Source organism: Megalobrama amblycephala, linkage group LG17 (assembly GCF_018812025.1).
Source record: "Megalobrama amblycephala isolate DHTTF-2021 linkage group LG17, ASM1881202v1, whole genome shotgun sequence".
Classification (NCBI taxonomy): domain Eukaryota; kingdom Metazoa; phylum Chordata; class Actinopteri; order Cypriniformes; family Xenocyprididae; genus Megalobrama; species Megalobrama amblycephala.
In genome coordinates this window covers 19605950-19633137 of record NC_063060.1, presented here as the reverse complement: position 1 = coordinate 19633137, position 27188 = coordinate 19605950, and the positions used below count along the sequence as shown (strand labels likewise).

Below are 27188 nucleotides of genomic sequence, written 5' to 3'. Positions count from 1 at the left end.
CAACCTATTATACCTTGATGCAGTCACTTTTTTCAGCAAACATGAAGTGTCTATTTAAAGTGCATCAAAAAAATTTCTCTGCAGTCCACTCAGAAATGACATGCAGTCTAAACACATCCCACCAGCTGAGAGGTAACTGAACTTTGGCATTTTTCAGACCTGAGACAGTCTTGCATATTTACTTCCTGATGCTTGCATGTGCTCTCAAGTGGCCAAGACCACAAATGTGGGTATTGAGACAGGACCTACTAGAAACTTCCAGTTAGGTGTGTTCGAGCAAGTTGAGGTTGAACTCTACAGGAAGTTTGTCTTCCAAAAGCAGGATTGGACCCTGATTTAGATGGTCATAAGATAAATGTCACAATGAAATCATGGAAACCCTTTTACTGGGTTTCCAGGATTTCATTGGCTAAAAGTGCTTTTACTGTAATTTAGGCAAGCACGCTCATAATAGAAGTGATGTGGTCACGACGTGCATGCGGCAAGAGCGCAGTTCATGGTTGCATAGCAATGACAGACGCCACAGGAGCGAAATCTTAAATGGCCCATGGGCCGGCAGTTTGAGACCATTGGATTAAATCCAAGAAGTGTATGACTCCTCCATAGACAGCAATTTAACCACCACTTTCAAGGTCCAGAAAGGTATTAAAGACCAGTGTTGGGTGTAATGCATTACAAGTAGCTTGAGTTACGTAATCAGATTACTTTTTTCAAGTAACTTCAATTTACAACAAAATATCTGTTACTTTTTTCAAATAAGTAACACAAGTTACTTTTACACATTTAATGACTGACAGTTCTCCTGTCTCCATGTTGAGAGAAATTGGCCCGGTTTCACAGACAGGGCTTAGCCTAAGTCAGGATTAGGCCTTAGTTCAATTCGGATATTTAAGTAACTTTTATAAATGTACACTTCAAAAAAATAAAATATATATTACTGTTGTGCATCTTGAGATAAAACAATGGCAGAGACATATTTTAAGATATGTCAGTACAAGTTGCTTTCAGTTAAAACTAGGACTATAAAACTGTAAAGGACTAGCTTAAACTTGTCTGTACAACTGGGGGATAAAGTGCAGAGATGTTGTGTGTAGAACTATTATAGTTCTAGACTAAATGTGTGCATGCATTTACTCATTTCACTTGCACAAAAAACATTCAGTATTCCTCAAAATGAATAAAAACAGTGAAATATTACACAAACCTGTAATTAACTATATTAAATTACACAAATATACTTTATGTATTTATTCTCACTTTATTAACCAATGTTTTTGCTGCTGACCATCAATTATCTAATTCAACCATACCATACTTCATACTTCAAACAGAAATGACTTTGGATTAGATTTAGAAATAAGAGTGTTGGACTTCCTTCTCCTGTATCCTATTCTAATTTAATCCTGAATGGCAGCACAACTGAAAGGTTTGTTTGAGCTGCAGCCTCTAACATACAGGTGTAAATATACTTTTCCTTCAGCCTGAGGCTTTCATTTCACTTTTGGTGTAAAAGGACCTATACATTTGCCAAAAATAGAACTTTTGTTGTTGTTATTAAAAAAACAAACAAGCAACACCAGCCCAGGTAATAAAAAGTAACCCAAAAGTAATTTAACGCATTACTTTTCATTAGAGATGCACCGATGTATCAGCCAACAATCAGTAACGGCCTATAAAAGCTATCATTATCACTATCGGCCATCGACCGATTGTTTAAAAACAACCGATGATCAGGGCCGATTTTATCCTGTCAATCAAAAGGGGGTGGAAAAACATGTTCAGCTTGCAACTCATACTGTTTGTGAAGAAAACCTCTCATGTTGAATTTTGTTTTTTTTGACCCTATGAATCACCCGTAGTTCAAGCCAGTGTTGACAGTTCTGCGTTTTTTTTACTACATCAAACATTATTTGTAGTGTCTCCTATCCAATAATAACAAAGAGCTTTGTGCTTTGTTACTCCTGGTAAGAAATAAAGTCTCAGTTTTCAAATTCTCACATACAAAATTTATGGCGTTTTGACGTTCTTAAATGTGACGTGACAGATCGCTGTATCGAAAGCGGCAGTGCGGAACATTAGCCTGGGTGCCAGCCCGAACCCCGCCCACAACATTTTTTGGACGGGAAGTTCGGTCTGGACTCGATCCATTGTGGAGTAATTATGCTCGGCTCCCAGAAGGCCGAGCCAATCAAATTGCCAGGGCGGGCTTTAATCGATGATGGACAGGCTATCTGCGGTTACGTAACCACCCACGTCATCAAAGAGCGCTTGGGGAGTTTGATTGACAAGCGATCTAACCAATCAGAACGCCGCATCCGCCATTTTGTCTGACAAAGCAGTCAGGAGTTAGAAGATTAACATCGGTGGAGTTAAACTTGAAAAATTGTGCATATTGACGTCTTTCCGCGTTTGAAACAACATTCATTCTCATGTTCATTCATGTTTATTTGATGCTATAAATGGACTAGTAGGAAGAGATGATCGGTTAACGAGCCTCTTGAGCTGAGGCGCTACAGCAATCTGTCACGATCATGGTCACAACACATTAAAGAGCCACAAAACGATTTTTATTGTTTGAATATTTTTAATAACTACACAGTTTGAAAGCTGGGACTTTGTTTAATATCATAAGTAACCTGCTCTGTCTCGTCTGTCAATGTGTTGTTAGTTTCCTCTTTGCTCCGCGATGTATTTTCCACTCTGTGTGGCGTGACAGCGCCACGGCTTGTCGGACAAAGCAACAGTAACTAAGGGGGGCGAGTCTTTGCGAAAGGTCAATTAGTTTACAACAATGATGGCTGTTGTTGAAGAACTGAGATGTGTAGATTCCGCCATCGCGTCCGTTATAGAAGATATCGACAGCGCATTAATTTTAAAAGAGGAACAGAGGACCACGATCAAGGCATTTGTCGATGGGAAAGATGTCTTTGCCGTCCTTCCTACGGGATTCGGCAAAAGTTTGATTTATCAGCTGGCCCCGATGGTCGCTAAGAAGAGTTCTGTTGACAACTATGCGTCGCTCAACATACGTCACTTACTCTGTAGCTCTGATTGATTGTAGGTCTATCCAATTGAGGTCTTTCCTGGATCGGTTGAAATATGCCCCCATAATCAAAGCCCAATGGAGCAGTATCAGACTCATATTCTGACTAGAATTGAGTATGACCACGTCAGGCTAGCGGAACATGATTTTTTTTCCACATTAATACAAGTTCTCTTTCTAGCATTCGTTCAGTATCTCATTATGGGACTGCCTCAGGGCGTGACCGATCGTGGAGGCACCAGTAACACCATGTCTGCCAACCATGGCAGACCAATCACTGCAGTGATCAGGGAGTCCTGCCTCCCTGTATATAAACCGCAGCTACCTGCCTTTTCGTCATTCTCGCTCTCTTCCCCGTGAAGATTTCGGAAGCTGTCCTCAGTAGACTTTGGGAATTATTGCTTAACAGTTTATAGATGGAGCCGCAAGGTAACGTCCCAAACACAATATATTCTTAACGTTTGTTGAGTGACTTGCCACTTAAGCCAGTAAGATAACTAACGTCAAGGAGAGTTTTCTGCTTAAAGTTTTTCTATTTATTTTTCCAAGTTTTTGGCACACTCACCACGCACCAAAAAGTAGGAAAAGAGCTATCTATTGCAGCACAGCTCCGTACTAGTTGTCATGTTGTGGTGGGCTTACCGTACGAAGAGAGTGCAGGTTTCATGGCCACTGCAAAAGAGCCGGAGAGCCCGGAGGAAAAGGTCATCCTCATCCGTGTGCGTGCGGAATGTGGATTTCTGCGAAAGATTCACACGGTCTCTGCATCTCCTGCTTGGATGCTAAACACGCTCAGGCAGCGCTGTCCAACCCCGAGGGCTGTCCAGCGAGGCAGTTTCCAGCCGTCCCAGCTTGTGTGGCTGAAATGAAAAGGTTTTGGGATAACACACAATGTCCCCTGTCCCTCTCTGGTCAGCAACGATGCACCATTGGATGTGGATGCTCTAGCCCACGAGTGGCCAGACGTGTTACTTTACGCGTTCCCTCTGTTAAGCCTGATCGAGCCGACACTACGGAGGGTTCGGGAACGCAAACATGTAATGGTTCTGATTGCGCCATACTGGCCGGGGAGACTTTGGGTTGCGGAGATTGCGCAACTGCTCTACGACCAGCCATGGCCGTTACCAGCGTGCAGGGATCTCCTCTCACAAGCGCGGGGGGAAATATTTCACCCCTCCCCTCAGAAACTAGCTCTCTGGGCCTGGCCTGTGAGAGGCTAAATCTGAATGCAGCTGGGTTATCTCTGAAAGTGATTGAGACAATTCAAAACGTGAGGGCTGCCTCAACGCGTTCTTTATATAATCTCAAATGGAGGGTGTTTGAGGGTTGGTGCGCAGATAGGAACATTGTTCCTTTCTTGTGTTCAGTTTCGGATGTGCTGTTTTTTTTACAGGAAATTCTAGATAAGGGCAGAGCCTTTTCTACGGTTAAGGTTTATCTGTCCGCTATCTTGGCATGTCATGTGGGTCTTAACTCGAGTACTATTGGTCAGCACCCTTTTGTCTGTCGATTTATGAGAGGGGCCCGTCGGTTGCACCCAGTATCGAAGCCGCTGGTCCCGCCCTGGGACTTGTCCGTGGTTCTGAACGCGCTCTCAAAAGCCCCTTTCGAGCCCATTGATAAAATTGCCTTGAAGCTACTTGCTTTAAAGACGGCTCTGTTACTTGCTCTCACTACAGCAAAAAGGGTAAGTGAACTACATGCTTTATCAGTTCACACCTCATATATGATGTTCGCTCCGGGTGGTCAAAAAGTCAATTTTAGAACTAACCCTTTAACTTGTACCCAAAGTGTTTGATCACACTGGTGCAGTTCATTCAGTGTACCTGCTAGCTTTTCATCCACCACCCTTTGCATCCCCAGAGGCATACCCTAGGCATGGCTACTTCCTGGCTCTGTTTAGAGGCATCTCTATTCAAGAAATTTGCGTGGCAGCCAGCTGGTCTTCTCCGCACACTTTTGCTCATTTCTATAGACTGGATGTGACAGAACCCTCTCTGGCCCACTCAGTCCTGGGAGTGAGTAGTCATGTTGTATAATACAGTTTTATTAAAGGGCGAATTCCTCATATTATTCTGTTTTCACCTCCGTCGGGAGCTATGATTCAGATAATTACATAGCCTTTCTTAGTCTGCTTCGTCAGCATATCGGCAATACGGGAGTTGTCTATATCCCATAGTGAGATTCTGAACGAATGTTAGAAAGAGAACGTTAGGTTACTGACGTAACCCTGGTTCTCTGATAACATGAAGTGAGGTATCTCACAAACATTGCCCTCCTTGCCTGTCCTGCACGAAGAAGAGATATGCAGAGAATGATGAAATGGCAGGTAGCTGCGGTTTATATAAAGGGAGGGAGGACTCCCTGATCGCTGCAGCGATTGGTCTGCCGTGGTTGGCAGACGTGGTGTTATTGGTGCTTCCACGATCGGTCACGCCCTGAGGCGCTCCCATATGTTATCAGAGAACCGGGGTTATGTCAGTAACCTAACGTTACATCTTGAAACACATGCATGAACATCAAAAGGTATGTTGAAGGATACAGTACAACTTACTGGAATATATCATGTCTCATGTAATCACTTAATCTGTGTTTGAACTGCAGAAGACATCAATAAAACAGCTTGGGAACAATATGTCACATAACCTTGGGAATGTTCTCCAATGTTCACAGTTCCTTAGTTAGCTATAAAAACACTTCAGAGGAGCTTATTTACTGTTAATTATATGTTTGAATAAATTTGCCATGAAGACAAGTGCTTATGGAAACTATGTGCAACTGAGTTGGATACAAACAATTCAGTTTTTATTTGAGTGTAATTATTATATCTGAAAATAAATAGCAGCTGAATATAAGCTCTGTTGTTAATTGTAACCTCTAATATTATAGTGTACCAAATGAGACAGTTCCTTGTATAGTTAGCAGCATTATTTGGGAGAGATTTTTTTTTTCCTTAAAGGGGACCTATTTCGCCCCATTTTACAAGATGTGAAATAAGTCTCTGATGTCCCCAGAGTGTGTATGTGTAGTTTTAGCTCAAAATACCCAACAGACAATTTTTTAGAGCATGTTAAAATTGCCAATATTTGGGGTTGAGCAAAAACGTGCTGTTTCAGTGTGTGCCCTTTAAATGCAAATGCGCTGCTGCACTCGGCCTAAGAGGGCGGAGCTTCAAGAGCTGATTCTCTGGTGTCAGGAGTCAGTCAGGACGCACTATAATGTCAGAAACTGCAAATATTTGCTGCATGGAGATAGAACAGCATGGTATCGTTTATTTCAATTACGGTTATATATTGTACGGTTTCATATTGTCTTCTTCCACTATATTAGTACAAGCCAGTTGTACCGAACCCCATCCAAATGATAGCCAAAACTTTACATATGAGTTTTATGATGTTTATTGTACTTCACATAAAAGATGAAGCGTCCATTTTCACTCTAGAAGATCTCTGTAACAGCTTAATAAAACACAGTGCAAATGTGCATTCAAATAATATCCATAAACTCTCTCTCTCCCCCTTGCATAATCAGAAACACTCGTTACAACTAACAGTAAACAAATATATAAAGACCTTATGCCTTTTCGGGTGGTGCTTAATAAACTGGTAAACTTTATATCCATAAATCAACTGTGATGAACTGTAATAAAGTGCTCTCACCTTCATTACTACCGTATTCAGTATCACTCTGGAGACTGTATGCTGGATCATGAACAGTTTACTGATCTAACCACTTTTTAACAAAATTAATCCACCTCACCTTCAGCGGCTCAGATTTCAGAAGTAAATGGAGAGAGCTATGTGGATTAATTCATCCAGCTACAGAACACGTAAAACGCTTGGGAGACATTCTCATCAGCGCAGCAATGGCGAACTGTACAACTGGCCGTGAACTCAGGGCGGTTCTATGTTAAAACGGCAGTGTCTGTCAACATTCGTGGGCGCGGCCTGTGGCTAAAGTGATTGTCACATTGCCAGGGATTTGGAAACGACTTGTTCTGAGACACTGCTTATGATTTATGGGGATTAAAAAAAAGGAGTGGTTGGATTTTTATCATTATAGGGTGGTTGTGTACACACTGCCAACACACATTTATGTCCAAACACCATGCAAAAGTGATTTTTGCATAATAGGTCCCCTATAAGAAAAATCAAACTATTCTGAATAATCAGCTATTGGCTGCTCAATATTGGCTGAGCAGCACAATGCATGCATGTAATGCTGACACAGGAGCCAGCTAATACTGAGCTTCATAACATTAACGTTGAACCACTGCAGTCACGTCAACTTTTTTTAATGATGTCTGTAGTACTTTTCTGGATCTTGAAAATGGCTGTTAAATTGCTGTCTATGGAGTAGTCAAATACCTCTTAATTTGTGTTTCGAAGATGAAAGATGGTCTTACGGGTGTAGAACGACATGAGGGTGAGTAATTTGACAGAACTTTCATTTTTGGGTGAACTAACCCTTTAACACACCTGATTCAGATCTTAAGCTCGATAGAAAAGAGCAGAGTGGAGTTGAGAACCACTGCAATAAACATGCAATAAAGTGCAGAAACATTTAATTGTGTTTGTCTTATGATTTTACAGACTTTAACTTAACCTGTACTTTTTTTTAACATGACAACCATCGCCCACCCATGTTTGATCTGTAGAAGAAAAGGGTACTCATGTGTAGACAGACAGAGAAAAAATGGCATGGGAATGTATGAGGAGATACTTGGAATAAGTTGCTTCCTAGGAAACAAATCATTTTCACTGAGAGGGGTGGGTGGAATTTAGAGTTAGAACACTTATGAATGTGAACTTATGAAGTAAGTTGAGTGTATGTTTGAGAACAGTGGGTCAGCCTGACTATGACAGAAACTTTTGTCTTTTATGTTTTTGTGTATTCACTCTGGATATAAATTTGTTTTCAAGCCATCCCACAAGTTTACTTATGCACATGGAAAAGTCGAAGGTAAACTCACAATATCTTTTTTTTTAGTCCCTCTGTTTTTCTCTTGCTCTTGTTGGGGATAAACAGTTTAGGACCCTTGAGACCAGATATGTAGAATAAATACCCGGAGTCAAAGTTTAAAAAAAAAAAAAAATAATAATAAATTGAAGAAAAATTTAATGAAGAATAGTTTGCAGTTTCATCAGCAGAAGCCAGCTTCAAGTCTCACAAGGAGTTTGTAGGCCACTCCCTGTACATTCACATTTCCATAACAATTATACTCTAACAGAGTCAGTTAACTACGTCATTACTTCAGGTTGAATGATTCTGATTGGCTAAGAAAGATTTGGTAATCTTCCACACATGGACAGATAGTCAGAAGCATATTGTCACGATGCTGACGAGGGGACCCTGGATTTAGGTACCGGATGTCCTTTTGGGGTCACGACATAGCGTCTGCTGGTCTCAAGCAGAATGCCAGTTGTCCAGTACAAAGGGACCTGCACAGAACACTTAGCGCACATACACAGATACACATGATTCACAGCTTCTTCAAGGTTGAAGTTGATCTGAGCTCTGCTCTGAGCAGGAAACTAAATACTGATAACATGTTCTTTTCTCTCAGTGAGAGGTACAGAGGAAAATAAATGCTTTAACATACATTGAAGAAGTCATTCAAATAATTTAACAGAAATATAAATTTTGATTAATAACTTAAAAGATATATACTGAAGCGGCAGTGGATTCCAGAATCCACCCCTTCACTCTTTTTCTGCACTCAATAGTAGTTTGTAGATTCTTTGTAGTTTCTTTTAAATGGCTTGTCCTGTTTATTGAAAGCTTCTGTAGCTATTAGCATTCACTTTACCATTACATCATATTCGCTAGTGTTGTTCTTTCACAGATGAAGACAGTCTGACTTCACAAAGCACATGCATGAATAACAGATCAACATTCCAACATTCATGCAGCTACAGGCAAAAATAGCACTCCTTGGTATTTTATCTATTTATTTTATTAATTTACATACGTCTGGACTCTGTAGACAAATGCTGCAGTGTCCTCCCTCATTGCAGAGAGTGTGCTAATAAAGCAAACTAGCTAATGGTGTTGAATTCCCAATTCAAAAAAGGGATTTTCCTTTGACTGCATGATGCAGTGAGAGCAAATTCAATTAATCTGCTTTAAATTAAACAACAAATACTTTATCTGGCTTATCACAGATGAATAACCAATTATGTTGAAGTTGGAAGTGGAAGAAGTCCAGAAGATAGGCTGAACTGAGTTATGAGCTCAGGACTACTGTTGCCTCTGGGAATTAGATGCTCTGGATGACATTTTTCATAGTCATAAAATGAGACTATTTGCCAAACCCATGGGACATAATATCATTAGTACGTTTCTTGGAGTTGGTTGAATATTAAATAAGTTTGCATGCTACTTTTTTGTTTGTATGTGTAAGCTGTTGATGTTAAGTTCACAGGAAGTGTTGACATGCACTCAGACCACTGTGTTAGATGTGTGAAAGATATGTGAAAATACATTAATCCATACATAATATATAATACATACATCACATTCTTTAATTAGAGAGGTCAGCTGGCTGCTGTTAATGTGTGTGCCCAGAAACCCAAGTAGACAAACTATTTTTTGGTTCTCTCTCTTGATTTCTTTCTCTCCCTTTTTTTTCTTAAGGGTTAAATGTGGCTTCTTTTCAGCTTTATATATTTTATAGCTTTTTATATTTTAAAACATGAATATTTTAGCAGATGGAAGGACTCTCAGCTATGCATTGTTGTTTCTTATAGGCAATTGAAATGTATATAAAATAAAATAAAATAAGATCATATAAAACCCTTCAACCTGTTTGTTTGTTTGTTTGTTTTTGTTCAAATCAGATTTTTAGACTGATAAAACTACAAATTATATCTGGCCAGTTCTGATTTTTATTTCTGTTTTGACAGAAAACATTCATTATCATGATTACATGACAAGCTTACTTATGTTCACCATGCGTTAGGTTAGACATTCGCAATTGACGTTTTGTCATTGAATATATTTCTCATGAGGAAAGGACCCAAATACCAAATCTGAATTTATTCATTTATTTATTTTTTGAATGAGGCCTTGTAATCTTTAATCAAAAACATTAACATCCCCTACTCTGGCCTCACAATCTCTTTCTATGACATGTATAGGGTACAGCGGGGCTAAAGGTGCACCAGGGTAAAATACTCATTTGACTTTATTCTGTTTTAAATTACTAGATGGCACAAAAATTCAGGCAAAAGGAGCCCCAACTAAGTATTGAGTGCTGTACATGCTCATACTTTTCATGTTCATACTTTTCAGTTGGCCAAGTTTTCTAAAAATCCTTTCTTTGTATTGGTCTTAAATAATATTCTAATTTTCTGAGATACTGAATTTGGGATTTTCCTCAGTTGTCAGTTATAATCATCAAAATTAAAAGAAATAAACATTTGAAATATATCAGTCTGTATGTAATGAATGAATATAATATACAAATTTCACTTTTTGAATGGAATTAGTGAAATAAATCAACTTTTTGATGATATTCTAATTATATGACCAGCATCAGTATGTGCTTGGGTTCAATGATCAACGCTGTAAAAACGTAGTAAAAAGTCATCAGTGACGCTCTTCACCGAGTGCTTGCACAGATACACATGGGAGCATTTGAAAGCAGGTGTCTATCGCGGATCAGTCTGCTGATAGACGCCTGCTTTCAAACGCTCCCGCTCGCGTTTTTAAAATACTTTAAAATTCAAACATTTCTGTGTGCTTTCAAATGCTGCAGTGCATTGATCATTGAAGCCAAACACAGACATATCCGATGAGCGCGTCAACACAATGGCCAATCAGAGGTGTTTACGAATCCGCTCAACAGCGCCTAAATGGTCACATTTTTAAAATTTCAGTACCGATAGATACCGAAGTTGGTACTTTTGACAACTCTAGATCTAAATTCATGTGTCCGACGTTGTAAAAAACAATACCATTGTGCAGCGTTAACCTCAGTAAGCTGACCGAGTGGATCTCTGAGCTTGTGCCAGTGAGTAGAGGTGAGTATTTATAGAATCGCGTATACTTAATGAGGCAAGGATGCTAGAGTTACATTCAAGCTATTTTAAGGCATGAAGAATTTTTTTTCACAGGAAAAAAAACTTTAAAATATGTAATTTTGCTTTCTCTTTTGTAATTTTGTTTTTTGCTGAAACCACAGCCACACGTGAGAAAGCTGTCGTCTCTCTCAACTTTCTCTGAGTCAAACACTCTGATGCATATAAACAAAAGAATCACCTTAGAGGGTTGCAAAATTTTGTAGAGTTACTGTGGACTACCTACTATAATCATAACATAAGCACATAAGGGAACTTACACTCATTGGTGGGCACATACTGCCGACTGTGGCACCAAATGTTGGCGCCACGAGACGGGATGATGAAGGCTGGGACGGGTCAGTTTGGCCCCATTCACCAGTAACAGCAGATTATCAGTGAATTCCAGTTGTCTTCGAGGAAAGTTTATAAAATGATCAGGTGTGAAATGTTCACTGTAGAGGCAGGTGTTGGTGGTGAGACTCAGCTTTCATTCAAGGTAAAATTGATCCACCTCTTCTTGATATTATTATTTTTAAGGAAATTTAAATCAGGAGACCGAGCTGTTTTGTAAATCATCACAACCAGTAATATGCATTTACGTGACTAAGGCATAGCTAGCTAATAAACTGTAGGCTGTTGTAACTCTCGGTAATGAAAGTAACTCGTGATTGAGGGGAGGGGCCATGCTCGGTGGCTCCAGTGCGTCATCGAGCCCTGATTTAAGAAACAATTTAGAATTGTTTAGAAACAATTCTGTGAATTGCTCTTAATTGTTTAGAAACAATTCTCTGAATTGCCATTACATGGACAACCGATTTTGACCATGACAATGCATGGAAATTTGGCTGATCCTTGACGTGATCACCAACAACATCACAAAGTTGATTCTGTGCTAATTTCATCTAATATTTGATGTTTTTAAAAATGTTGTAGATTTTGTAGCAAATGAAAATCGATAAAGCTATTGACTATATTTTGAGGCAAAGGTCTTGTTAATGTTTTTCGTTTTTGTTCAAGGTAATTGAAGGGTTCGTTCACCCCAAAATGAAAATTCTGTCATTAATTACTCACCTTCAAGTCGTTCCACATCTGTAAGGCCTTCTTTCATCTTCAGAACACAAATTAAGTTATTTTTTATGAAATCCAAGAGTTTTTTTTTTTTTTTTATCCCCCATAGACAGCAATTCAACCACCACTTTCAAGGTCCAGAAAGGTACTAAAGACATTGTTAAAATAGTCAACGTGACTGCAGTTGTTCCAATGCTTGCATGCCCATTGTAGGTGCCATTGACGGTGGACAGGGGGTTATCATAGGCACTCTGATTAATTGGTCTGCGACTATGCAGCCCAAGACATAGCATGGGCAATGTACTGTGTGTTGTGACACATTCTTCCCATAACCATCATTACAATTTTGTGTGACTTGTGCCACAGTAGACCTTCCGTTGGCTCAGACCAGATGGGATAGCCTTCAGGGCGCCCAACAACACCCTGTTGTCCCTCATCGGACCACTGTTGGTAAATTCTTATCACAGCTGACTGGGAGAAACCCACAAGCCTTGCTGTTTCAGAGATATTTTGACCCATTCGCCTTCCCATAACAAATTGGCCCTTGTCAAAGTCACTCAGATCTTTATTCCTGCCCTTTCTCCTGCATCCAACACATTGATTGCGAGAACTGATTATTTGTTTATTATCTAATCTACTCAGACCTTAATATGTGGTCTTGTTAGGAAATGATCAACAGTATTTTTAGCATCTAATCTACATTTTTTGGTATGGTAAATAGACATTTTTCATCAAGTTAGAAAATCTTTTCATCAAGTTGTCTAGAGAAGTTGGATGACTATGATGAAGTTTCATGCTACTTGTACTGTATAATATTTACATCTTAATTCAGTTTTGTGATATGTTCTCTGTGTTGACTCTTGTTTTGACATCTCGATCACTGTTTTCATGCATATTTTACACTGATCATAACTACAGAGTTATGATCTAGCAGCTGTTTAAGCATGCTTTCTAAACCATCAACTTGACATTTTCGACAGAATTTAAAATAATCTCCAATGCTGTATGTTTGTTTAGGGACTAGCAGCTAACTTTCTTATCCATGTACAACATCAACAAATGTCTTCAAACAACAATTTAGGTAACACTTTATTTTGATGGTCCACTTTAGACATTATACTAACTATAAGTAACTTTGAAACTACATGTGAACTACTGGTCATTAGAGTATTAGTATGCTGTCCGCTAAATATCTCCTAACACTTTATTATGACGGTCCCCAAACAGACATGCTACTAAATATAAATAACTTTGAAACTACATGTTAACTTATTCTACTAACCCACACTCTAACACCTAACTTTAAAGGGTTAGTTCACCCAAAAAGAAAATTACCCCATAATTTACTGATCCTCAAGCCATAGGTTCACAATGACATGACGTACTACGGGTTATAACGTAGGACATAGTGTAGTACATCATAGCACTGTAAAGAGCAAAATAGAGTCAGGGTGTGTTTGGATTTACTGACATCTAACTTTGGCTAACATCTTCGCAAAAAAATCAAGCAAAGTAAAGGTGGTTGAAGCTAGCAAAATGGCTGAAATCACCTAAAGCACTTTTAACATCAGCAGAAAGCTCTTGATAGATGACTGATCTCATGATCTCACATGAAAAGACCAGACAAGTGTGTCACAGTGTGACAACTGTCAAAGCAAATTCTATGATCATTGTTTGATTCATAAGGGCCACTTGTTGTATAAGTTGTAAGTTTGTATAACAAGAGAATGTAAGAATCTCCTATGTCCGTCATGCTGCTCACCATAATGTGACAGTAAAATGCTCAGCTAACCTGGGACGCTACCAATATCAGAATCCCAAATCACTTGTGTTATAGTACAGAACTCTATTAGGTATACCACAACACCTAGCCCAAAGGCATGTGTCAGAACATGGGGGTCTGGAGACACTTGCTTGTCAGAAGAAGCTGGGGATATGTAGATATAATTTCTAATTAAAAAATGATTGTACCGGTGCATGTTTCCTCACCAGTCTGGGGAGCATCACCAACATGGCTTGCATTGGTGTGATTCAGCAGAACTTTGAGACAGCACAGTGTAGGACATGACAGAACTAAGAGTTTGGCCTCAGGTGCTGGATGTGTTCGTGGGCCTACAGAGACATTGGACGGACCAGTTTGGACATTATCAGTCCTGCCGCAGCTGTGTGGAGGTTACATTCTGGGCAGCTCATTGCCTTAGGTGCAGGCTCCTCGCACACAGATACAAATCCACACGTGTTTTTACAGCCTGAGGACTAACACTCTAACCTACAGGGGAGAAAAAATTTTGTGTGCAAAGAGAAAAGGAAACAAATGCTCCTGCAGGTATTTCTCTACTGAAAAAACTCTACAAGGATTTTCATGATGTGATTTTGATTGAATTTAATTAGGTATGAGCTACAGCTAATGTTACAGCAGTTCTAAGTGTGACCATATAATTGATGCTTGTAAGCTCAGGAAGTGAGCTTCTTATAAGCTTCCCTTACATAAGGTTAAGTTCACTCTGATTAGCAAAAGCAGCTTGTAATTAGCCTCCTCTGGAACTCAGGTTACTTAGCATTTTGTGGATTGTATGTTGAGCTTAAACCTACTATGATTTGCAGTGAAGTGCAGGATGTGTACATGTTTATTATTCATCCCTGGGGAACATATTATACTTGTATAAGTATAAATTTTACCTGGCAGATTGCCTGCACTAGGTGTCATTAGCAAGCCATGAGTATGCATGAGTATCCCACTTATTTTTTTCCCCTTCCTGGCTGTGAGTAGCATATATAATCTCATTATAATAAGGGTTCTAATCTATCTAAGGGTATATTATGTATATTATATATATATATATATATATATATATATATATATATATATATATATATATATATATTATTTTTTTTTTTTTCCACAAATACAATTAATTAATAAATATAAGGTTTTTAGAAAGTCATAACAAAATTTTACAACCTAAAAAGCAGAACTTTGTTTTCTTTTCTTTTTTATACATGATGCTTTTTTTTAAAACTCTCATAATGCATTCAAAATCTGCACTTGATTTATAATAACTTAATATTTTTCAACTAAAATCAATTTGTATTTGTTAAGAATGCACTGGCGGATTGAAGCCAAAAGTGACAAGGGAAACCACTGAATAAGTGTTGAGGATGAATTAGTGGCACCAAATAAATGTGCAATAAAAATAAATAAAACAATAGCACATCATTTACATTATATATCAAGAACAGCTAAATCCAAAGATCTGGGGCCGTATTCACAAAACATTTTATCTTACCACTAAGAGTTCTCCTAAATGGCAGTAAAAGTTCTTAGCTAAGGGTCTTATCTAGCGAAACAATTGGTCATTTAAAAAAAAAAAATACAACTGTATATGCTTTATACACACAAATGATCACCTTGCACGTGCTTCCGCTTTCCGTATTCTTCAAAAAGCTTATGCTGTATGTCCTACGCCTTCCCTATTCTACTTACGGAAAAAAACGGAACTGGCGCCGCATTCGTTCCATAAGTTTAATACGTTCCATGTCCCTATAGTTTATGTGAGAAATGTGAAAGACACTAAAAATATTTTACAAAAGTATTTCTGAGATAAATCTGAGCATAACATCATGTGTAAAGAGTTAAAATGATCATTTATAACTTTGCTCATGTTGAATACAAGCCTCTCTAGCCTAGGTATGAGAGCAGTGATACATGTAATGGTAATAACACCCAAAGATCATTATTGCTACTTACAGACATTAGAAACGTCAGCAATTTGCATTTCATTATATGCAGTGGACTAATCATAACTAAAGTTCATGGGGAATAACATCATGCAATCTTTGAGCACTTAGGAAGAAAAAAAATCAGAAAGTAGGTTTCCTATTCATTCACTGTCATTTTATTCAATTAAAATCTCATGTGTTCCCATATGGTGTGAGTGACTGACACACAGAAGCAAAGATAAATTATTCACCTGCGAGAGATCCTTTTGTACATGGCTTCTTTTGAGACTCAGTGACATTTGAAGTACTGGTTGTGTCAGAAACTTGAGTTTGAGGAACGTTTTCAATTGCTGACAGAGTGCATATTCCTTTGTCCTATCATCCATATCTCATCAATAAAGCCAGTGTCCCATGCCTGTAATTTACATTCAATTAAGTTGTGTCTTACATCTCTGTTTGTTCTGCAGAAATTGCTGACATAATGGTTGACACCTTCATTTCTCAGAGTTTTCTGTGAAATCTTCAATCCAAATGTCTTTGTGAGCAAATTGTAAGGTATCAAAAATATTTATTCAGATGACAGTTGACTGTTTCTTGGAAAGGAAAATAGCTTAAATTAGCAAGTTGCCAAATAAGCTTTGCAAGGAAATAGATTGTTTTGGGACTGGTCTGTGACAAAACAACTGCAAAATATGAGGTATAGTGAAGTGTGAGAAAATTAGATCTTTGTGTAATTGTTTTTGTTTTTTTTTTCAAAATGGAAAAATGCTAAAAAGAAAAACGTCCATCCATCCATGGCAAGTGTAGTTTGCATGAGAACATGCTTTAAGTGAAATTAAGTATTTCTGATGAAGAATGTTTTCATGAAGAATTTTCATGAACGATGTTTGCTTGTTACCCTGTGGTTTGCTGTTTGTCGAATGATGACATTGATTTTTGACGCTGTTTGAACATGGCAAAATATAAATAAGTACATACAGCATGCATGCATGCTTAATCAGATTGTAGGGGATTATTTTCTGTCTTTGTCAGCTTGCAACATGATATCATTTGTTGAAGTCACACATAGTGCACACTCTAATTAGATAAGTTTGAGCCATGTATTGGCTCAGGCATTTCCCAGCTGAAAAATCCAGCATGAATTTCATGATCTTGTGGGATTGAGTGCGAGTAGGCTCTATGCATGCGGTGTTTTGGGGACAATCATTGTTTTTGTTTGCATATTTCTATATTTAACACATTAATGATGTAAAAGACAAAATAAGATTAAAACATGAAAAAATCACTTTGTGATTTTGTTTGCTGGTACAGTTAATAACAACTTGATAATGAAAGTTGCTATTTTAAAGACTTTCATGCTCATTTGGAAACTCACATGTTTTAAATTCCAGCTGTCAGTCACTGATTCCCAAAAGTGCACATAGGAAAAAGTATTGCAGTCAGGAGCATGACATATAGACAATAGTGATAGATTGCAGTTTCCACAATTGCTGAAAGAGAATTAATTTAAAGGTGCCATAGAATGGCAAATTGAATTTACCTTGGCATAGCTGAATAACAAGAGTTCAGTACATGGAAATGGCATACAGAGAGTCTCAAACACCATTGTTTCCTCCTTCTTATGTAAATCTCATTTGTTTAAAAGACCTCTGAAGAACAGGTGAATCTCAACATAACACCGACTGTTACGTAACAGTCGGGATCATTAATATGTACGACCCCAATATTTGCATATGCCAGCCCATGATCAAGGCATTAGACAAGGGCAGGCAGTATTAACGTCTGGATCTGTGCACAGCTGAATCATCAGACTAGGTAAGCAAGCAAGGACAATAGCGAAAAATGGCAGATGGAGCAATAATAACTGACATGATCCATGATAACATGATATTTTTAGTGATATTTGAAAATTGTCTTTCTAAATGTTTCGTTAGCATGTTGCTAATGTACTGTTAAATGTGGTTAAAGTTACCATCGTTTATTACTGTATTCACGGAGACAAGAGCCGTCGTTATTTTCATTTTTAAACACTTGCAGTCTGTATAATTCATAAACACAACTTCATTCTTTATAAATCTCTCTAACAGTGTGTAATGTTAGCTTTAGCCACCGAGCACAGCCTCAAACTCATTCAGAATCAAATATAAATCCAAATAAATACTATACTCACATGATCTGATGTATGCATGCAGCATGACGGACATTTTGTTAAGATCCATTTTGAGGATTATATTAGCTGTGTGAACTTTGTTTATGCTGTTTAAGGCAGTCGCGAGCTCGGGGGCGGGGAGCGCGAGGATTTAAAGGGGGGGGCAGCCTGAATCAGCACATTTATAATTATGCCCCAAAATAGGCAGTTAAAAAAATTAATAAAAAAAAAATCTATGGGGTATTTTGAGCTGAAACTTCACAGACACATTCAGGGGACACCTTAGACTTATATTACATCTTGTGAAAAAACGTTCTAGGGCACCTTTAACCAAAGTCAAGTGCCAAGTAAGGAACACTAATCACCACAATGATGACTTCAAACAAACTTCAAAAACTTGCACATGTACCATATAAAAGAAATAAAGCCAAGCTGGTTTTTACTAAGCAAACATGGTAATGCTGTTTTTTGAGTTGTTTAAGCATCCTCTAGTGAGATATCATTGATTTTATTTGCATTTGATTTAATCTAAGGCTGTGTGGCTATGATAGATTGGGACCATATGAAAACTGAGCGGTGTTCATGTAACACTGAGGATTTTGCTGTGTACCAGTAAACATGTAACCTGCAACAAGCATTTTTCTTTATTAAATAATTTATTAAAATGTTCTTGGTCTTTATTTAACTATGAACACACACTAACAAACATGATATACACATGTGACTGTTGCTGTTTTCTTGACAGGATCATACCAACACCCAAAAGACAGCATCCCAAGCTGGTCCCAGCGTGCAAAACATACCTTGTGCTGGTCCACCAGCACACCCACTGGGAACCAGCAACCAGCATCCCATGCTGGTCCCAAGCGTGCAAAATATACATTATGCTGGTGACTAGCAATGCTGGATTTTTCAGCAGGGATAGCTGGTTTTGGTCAATATATCAAACCTAAGTGTATGGAACATTGCTAATGTCACTAGTTAAATAACTCTGGGCTTCGCTAGCCCAGATGCACATAAGTCAAGCCACAAGATAATAAGCCAGGCCTGATAAATGAAGTACTAGGTTTATTAGACTGCTGTCCAGGGCTTGACATTAACACCCGCTAACCCACCAAATGCTGGTAGATTTCAGCTGTGGCGGGTAAGACAGACACTCCCACTAGCCACTTTGGCGGGTTGAATATAATTTCAGCCTACAGCCTAATCAAAGGTATCCAAGCTCGTTGTAGCACAAAATTACAATTAATATCAAACCTAAGGGTATGGCACATTGCTAATGTCACTAGTTAAATAACTCTGGGCTTCGCTAGCCCAGATGCACATAAGTCAAGCCACAAGATAATAAGCCAGGCCTGATAAATGAAGTACTAGGTTTATTAGACTGCTGTCCAGGGCTTGACATTAACACCCGCCAACCCACCAAATGCTGGTAGATTTCAGCTGTGGCGGGTAAGACAGCCACTCCCACTAGCCACTTTGGCGGGTTGAATATAATTTCAGCCTACAGCCTAATCAAAGGTATCCAAGCTCGTTGTAGCACAAAATTACAATCCGATCACAATTCGTTATCGATTAACTTGCAGTTAGTGAAGGCGGGATAGGCGGAATCGCTGTTGACACACAACAGAAGTTGAAGTTGGTCTTGTGTGCGCGATCAGATCTCCTTGCGCCTGAATAGTCAAATACATGCTCACACAGATGTCAATATGTCCATCGTGTGGAGTATCTCGTGTGAATACAGTCGGTTATGGCTTAAGTGTACATAAACAGGTTGGTAAAAACTGGATATGTGTCAGCAGCCTATATTACATACATGCATTCAGCAGCCCAATTAAATACCTGTCTGTCATTAATGTAATCAAACAACAAAAGATGATAAATAGATGTTAAATAAACCTACTGTATCTGACATTTACTATTGTATTTGTGATTTGCTAATTTGCTAATTTGCTTCTTTGTTCTTTTTATATAGCCTAATAAAAATAACTTATAAAATGTATCATATTATGGTCATATCCACCCTTTGCCCACCCATACCAGCTGATATACCATGTAGGCCTAGTCTTGATTTTGGTGGTCAATCTGCATTTGAAAGTTTGAAAGGGTTTTAAATCTAGCTAATCAAGTAAAATGACTCAAAATCAAGCAATTTTAGCATGTCAAAGTCAACTTTAATCATATAAAATGTAATTTCCCAACAGCAAAATTGTGGCCAGTGAAAATGCTGAGTGGCTAGTAACTTTGGAAAACCACTAGTCACAGTGGCTGGTGAGCAAAAAGATCTGAAACACATCAGATGTTTTCTTTAAGTTAATTTAAGACGTTTTAACTGTTAATGTGTTAAAGGTGCAATATGTCATATTTTTGCAGTAAAATACCCAAAAACCACTAGGCCAGTGTTATATATTTTGTTCACTTGAGTACTTACAATATCCCAAATGTTTCCAACTATTTGTAAATCATGAGAAAATTGAAATTTTAACCAAGGCTCCGGGACGTGTGAGGAGTCGCCTGTCAATTGCGTCATACCCGCGTTAACCCTCTGTGTGCCTCGGTTTCCGGTTTTATTTTGTAGAAACCATGGAAACACCAAAGATGCTTTAAAATATTACACGTTTTAATAGACAAGGGAACATCTGTTTTGATATATTTATAGACAGAAAACAAATTGTTGTTATATAGCTCAACATGTTTAGCCTTATTGTTTAAATCAATTTTCTGGATTTTTTTCAAGTATCATGCTTTACCATGCCTCAGAGAAAAACACAATTTTGTCAAATAGCTAACATGGCACAATCAGATGCAGCTTTATTTTTATTAACAGTAATACATAATTTTCTCCATCATACAATACGTTTTAAAATTAATTGCATGTGTTGTGCAATAACTCCAGTGGCCTCGTTCAGCTCTCACAACACTCGGTCCTGCTCTGCCTCATACTACAGTAACGTTAATAATCACATCCATGAACATGGTTTCTTCCTGACTCCAATCTCTATTCTTTTGCACTGTCCGTTGAGATGGAGACCACATGTCCCAAGATTCCGCTCTAAAACTTGGCGTCAAGCTACGCCTTTGTTTTGAATAGGCTTCTAGGGACCTCTAGCGGACACAATTATTACATATTGTACCTTTAATGCATGTGATTAATCCAAATAAATTACTGAAGCACGTAAAACTGTGCCATTAATGTAATTTACGTCACGCAGTTGGATGATCTTAGAAGTCGAGATTATCAACAATGGCTCAAGCACCTGTAACCCTGCTAGGTGGAAATTTCTATTTCTATTCTAACCCTCTATTTCTATTCAAACCCTTTTTGAAATCTATCCCAATTTCGTTTCTCTGTGTCACACTCACTCAGTTTTGATTACTCTTAGTTTATGTTTTCATGGACTTTCCCCCGGTCCAGAACACAGCCGGACCCAGAGCCCATTTCACCACCTGTGACCACAGAGGAATCGTGTGTGCCCCCCGCAGACGGAGAGTTACCACCCGCCATGCCGCGTCAGCCAGAGCCCCAGAACAATTCGACAGTGCTGACCCTCACCCCAGAAGAGGAGACCCCCAGTCTGACCAGGGGTGTGAGCCCATGACATCAGTGGCCAAGGGTATACTGGTGCAAATAGAGACCGAGGACTGGCTGATGGACTTCAGTATGGAGATATCATCTCCCACTCTATCCCACCCTGTTTCATGTTCCTCATCGCTGTCCTTAGACAGTACTATGGACTGTAATTTGTTTATTTCTCCGGAAACCTCATCACTGTTTCCAGAAAGCACAAAGAACTTTTTTGACTCTGATTTGTCTGTTTGTTCGGATTTCTCATCACTGTTCCCAGACAGCACAATGGACTGTTTGGACAATGAAATACCAATTTCCTCTGAACTTTCACTGCCTTTTCTAAACATCACTATGGACTATACATTAACTTTGTTCTCCTCGGATCTCCATCTGCCTCCATCACTTCCCTGCTCAGCCAGTCCTCCAGCCCTGCCTCTGATAGAAGTTTGCAACGCTTGCCATTTCCTGGGATACTTAGCTGTGTCATCCATCCTCAGGTCAAGCAAAGTCCATCAGTGCCTGAGCGAGTGGATCCTGTGGCTCCGGCCTCTAACCACCTCGCTCTGTCTTGCCCCGTCAACCTGTCGGCTCCGCCTTGGCTCCTCCCAGCTTTGTTCCATTATATATGTGCAAACAAACCATGTATGTGTGCTCTTGATGCACTGATCACACATTGTATATATGAACAGACACACTTCAATTCATTCACATTGTTTCCACACATATTTAGGATAATGTTTTGATTTGTCACGTTGCTGTGCAATTGCGTGGGAACCGAAACAGGGGAACCGGAATGCGCTCGCGATTACTAACTCATAAATTTACTTTGATAAAAGCATGCAGAAAATACAGTTTTGTGAGAATCACCCTTCAATCTGATGGTTTACTTTGCTGGATATAGCAAATGATGACAAAATGAACGTGTTAAACAAGATAAATGGTGTTTGCTTAATTTCACGATAGGTGTGCAATTTATCATGATTAATCACACTAAAATTTTTAATTTTCGATTAATCACACATTTTTTATCTATTGACAACCCTAATGTTGGATTTTTTTTCCCTGGTAGGGTAGTAGTCAACTTGAGCCAGCTGTCAAAAAAAATGTATACAATGTAAATGTACTAACTTAAAAAAAAAAAAAAAAAAAAAATCTCCATCACTGGGCCAGCCCAATTAAGCTGCAGATTCTGAGGAGAAAATATCTGTAGGCAGCGTTGCAGCTCTCAGACACACACTCCACTTATCTATCACACATTCACAGCAGTTTTATGGGATTGTGCCTGCTCTAAATTCCACCTACCACTCTCATTGAAAATGATTTGTGTCAGAGTGCCCCATCTCACATCTATATGCACATGAGTCTCTCCTCACCTGTGAGGGGCTGAACATGGTGGGCGATGGAAGTTCCAGTACAGATCAAGTTAATGTCTGTAAAATAATTAAGCAAACACAATGAAACTGCACTTTTTAGTTTATTGTAAAGTAAAGCATAAAATGGGTACAATAGGTACAATTATCCATCCATGCACATAGAAAAATAAGTTTTTAAGTTTGACTGATGAAGTGAAATATATTTAATGATCTTGTATAAGTGCATGCACAGCTGCATTTTTCTACGATTCACTGTCTATTTATGCCCAGGTGGCAACAGCGCTCATTCCATTACTCAAATGTAGTATTTTACAGTCCTTTGTCCAGGATGAAAACAGGTACTCTTGGCACAAACATAAGTTTAGTGAGTGCTTTTTTTCATTAATCTTCACAATGCATTTTTCAGGTTCTATAGTTTATTGTTTTTTTTCCCCTATTTGAGATGATGAATGTAAAGTTTGTAATAGAGAAGTTTAAGCGCAAGTTTCCCTCCTGTATCTAATTAATTACAAAAATAAAAATGGAATTGAGGTGGTGGAGGACACCCATATGAAGAACCCATTATATATTTAGCATTATTATTGGGATTAGGCAAAATTCTGAATTTAAGAAATGGCTTCCTTTCAATTCATTATTTGGAATTTGAATTAAAATAGGATGAGGAATTAAACATAAATTATTACACACAGCCACACAATAGAGGAATTTTATTAGATTTAGTATTTGTTTTGTACTTATATCACTACAAAACACTTTGCAACAAAACATTAATTAACAATTATGTTATAAAGTTTGACCATGCCATAATTATTCCCTGATATGAAGAAGACCTTTTTTTCAATTGATTAAAAAATTCAGTAAATTGTGCTGAGTATTGTCAACAATTACCAGCCATCAAGTCATCAAGATATTAATTTCGACATGCAGCATCACAAACTTTCCACCACATTGTTTTCAAAAAACTTTATAAACATAAATGGTAACACTTTATAAGTATAGTGTAATAAAGTACTTACAAATCATTTGTAAACTATTAGTTTATAGTTTACACACACATACATACACTCGTGAACTTCCGTAAGAGCTTCCCCTCGGGGGAATTCCCACCACCATTTTGATGTGCATTCAACTTCGTCAAGTGGGAGAGGGAAGTTTATTTGGACAGGCCCTCAACCCCTCGATTTTGACCGAGGGAGCTAATCTACTCAATATGTACACTTCAGGTAGATCCATAGACCACAATGCAACATGATTGCCTGCCTCTCTGCCTCGCTGCTCAGTGTTTTGTATCTTCATATAGCTTTGTTTTCTCTTACTTTTATTGAATCTCGTACTTTTTGTTGCTTATATTATCATTACTTTATATATATACTATTGCCCACCACATTAATCTGACGTCGCCAGCTTGTAATCTTTGAATCTAAATCGCTGATACAACGCGTTTGCATCCCGCTAGCTTGTTTAACTTGTCATCAGTCTCGCGCGCTCCTCTTCCAAAGCGTTCATCAAACAGCTGTGGCAACTCGGATCAGTCTACAAACACGGTGAGTTATGTCATCCTTTCCCAGTGTTATATCGTGTTCCATCTGTCACATGTTTAGCATAGCCCTCTCTGTCACCGACGAGGGATTTACATGTCATAAATGTAGGGAAATAGTCAGGCTGACAGAGAGAATCTCAGAATTAGAGACATGCATCCAAACTTTAATTGAGGATAGTAAGAATGCAGGGGCTTCAGATACTGTTTTGGATGCGACTAGCTTAGTGAACTCTGTACATTGTTCGGTTCCGGCTGTAGAGCCCGCGCAGCAGGGCACTTGGGTAACGGTGAGGCGGCCTAGTCGCGGAAAACACCACTCTTCCGTTCCATTAAGAACATCAAACAGGTTCTCCCCACTCAGTGACGCACCCATTGAGAATCCTGTTGAAAGTGCCCTAGTAATTGGCGATTCTATTACACGGAACGTGAAAATAGAGACACCAGCCACCATAGTCACATGTTTGCCGGGAGCCAGAGCACCTGATATCAAAGCAAATTTAAAAGTGCTGGCTAATGCTAATCGTAAATACTCTAAAATTATTATTCACGTCGGCACAAATGATGTTCGACTTCGCCAGTCGGAGATCACTAAAATTAACATTAAAGAGGTGTGTGAACTCGCAAGTACAATGTCAGGAGAAGTAATTTGCTCTGGTCCCCTTCCTGTTCGGCGGAGTGATGAGATAGTTAGTAGATTATCATCACTCAATGGCTGGCTGTCTAAGTGGTGTCCGCAGAATAATATAGGTTTCATAGATAATTGGAAAAGTTTTTGGGGCAGACCTGACCTGTTGAAAAGAGATGGTATTCATCCTTCCCGGGATGGTGCTGCTCTTCTCTCTAGTAATATGGCACATAGTCTTAGAGCTGAAACATGACAAACTACGGCCCAGGTCAGGAAGCAGACAGACTGGCTAAACCGACCGTCTGCTAGCTGCCTCACGTTACAGAAGTCAGATAAATCCCAACACATAGAAACTCTTACACCTAGATATTATCACATAGAGACTGTGTCTGTACCCCGAATTAATAAAAACAAAAAACTTCCAAACCCATTTAATGGAAAAAATTTAATTGATGTTCAACAAATAAAAAATCAAGATAATAATGATAAACAAATGATAAAGCTTGGATTGTTAAATATTAGATCACTTTCTTCAAAAGCACTTATTGTAAATGATATTATCACAGACAATAATCTAGATGTGCTGTGTTTGACAGAAACCTGGCTAAAACCGGACGATTACACTACTTTAAATGAGTCCAGCCCTCAAGGTTATGATTATCGACACAATCCTCGACAGAAAGGCAAAGGGGGAGGTGTTGCTGTAATTTATAGTAATATTTACAGTATTAGTCAAAAGTCTTTCAAATATAATTCCTTCGAAGTGATGGTGCTTTACGTAAGATTATGTAAGCCAACATTTGTGCTGGCTACTGTATACAGGCCACCAGGACACCATACAGACTTTATTAAAGAATTTGCTGATTTTCTATCAGAGTTAGTACTAGCTGCAGATAAAGTCCTTGTTGTTGGTGATTTTAATATCCATGTAGATAATAAAAAAGACTCATTGGGATTGGCATTTACAGACATTCTAAACTCTATTGGTGTTAGACAACACGTGTCGGGACCCACTCATTGTCGTAATCATACTTTAGATCTAATATTGTCACATGGAATCGATACTGATGCCGTTGAAATTCTGCAGCAGAGTGACGACATCTCAGATCATTATCTAGTCTCGTGTATATTACATTTGGTGAAAGCGGCTAAACTGCCTCCCCGCCATAAATATGGTAGAACCATCACCTCTACCACTAAAGATCGCTTTATAAATAATCTTCCTGATCAGTTTCATCGCCTTAGCATACCAGACAGCTTAGAAGACCTCGATGTTGCAACAGAAACTATTGCCTCTGTCTTTTCCAGCACATTAGATTCAGTTGCTCCTTTGCATTTAAAAAAGATTAAGGAAATTAATCCAATGCCATGGTACAGTGAGCAGACTCGGGCCCTAAAAACTGCAGCCAGAAAAATGGAGCGTAGCTGGAAGAAAACAAAACTAGAATTATTTCGCATTTCGTGGAGAGAGAAAATGATTGAGTACAGAAAGGCCTTAAAAACTGCTAGATCTGCCTATTTCTCAAAACTCTTAGAAGAAAATAAACACAACCCTAGGTATTTGTTTGATACAGTGGCTAAATTAACAAGAAATAAAGCTTCAACTTCTGATGTTTCCAAAGAGCACAACAGTAATGACTTTATGAACTTCTTTACTTGCAAGATTGATAATATTAGAGAGAAAATTATAACCATGCAATCGTCTACTACAGTATCGTGTCAGACCTTGCATTGTAGTGTCCCTGAGGAAAAATTCATTTCATTTACTGCTTTAGGAGAGGAAGAATTGTCTAAAATTGTTAAATCATCAAAATCAACAACATGTATGTTAGACCCTATACCAACTAAGCTATTGAAAGAGATGCTTCTAGAAGTCATAGATCCACTTATTAATATTGTTAATTCATCTTTGTCATTAGGATACGTACCAAAAACTTTTAAGCTGGCTATTATTAAACCTATTATTAAAAAAACACAACTAGATCCTAAAGAATTAGTCAGTTATAGGCCAATCTCAAATCTTACTTTTCTGTCAAAAA

The 27188-nt window shown here is 38.5% G+C and overlaps 1 protein-coding gene across 1 annotated transcript in view; it reads left to right on the top strand.

The window, feature by feature from the left end:
- The window catches only part of tmtopsa (teleost multiple tissue opsin a), a 93939-nt gene that overhangs the window by 25435 nt on the left and 41316 nt on the right, over positions 1–27188 (top strand). The window lies entirely within an intron of this gene.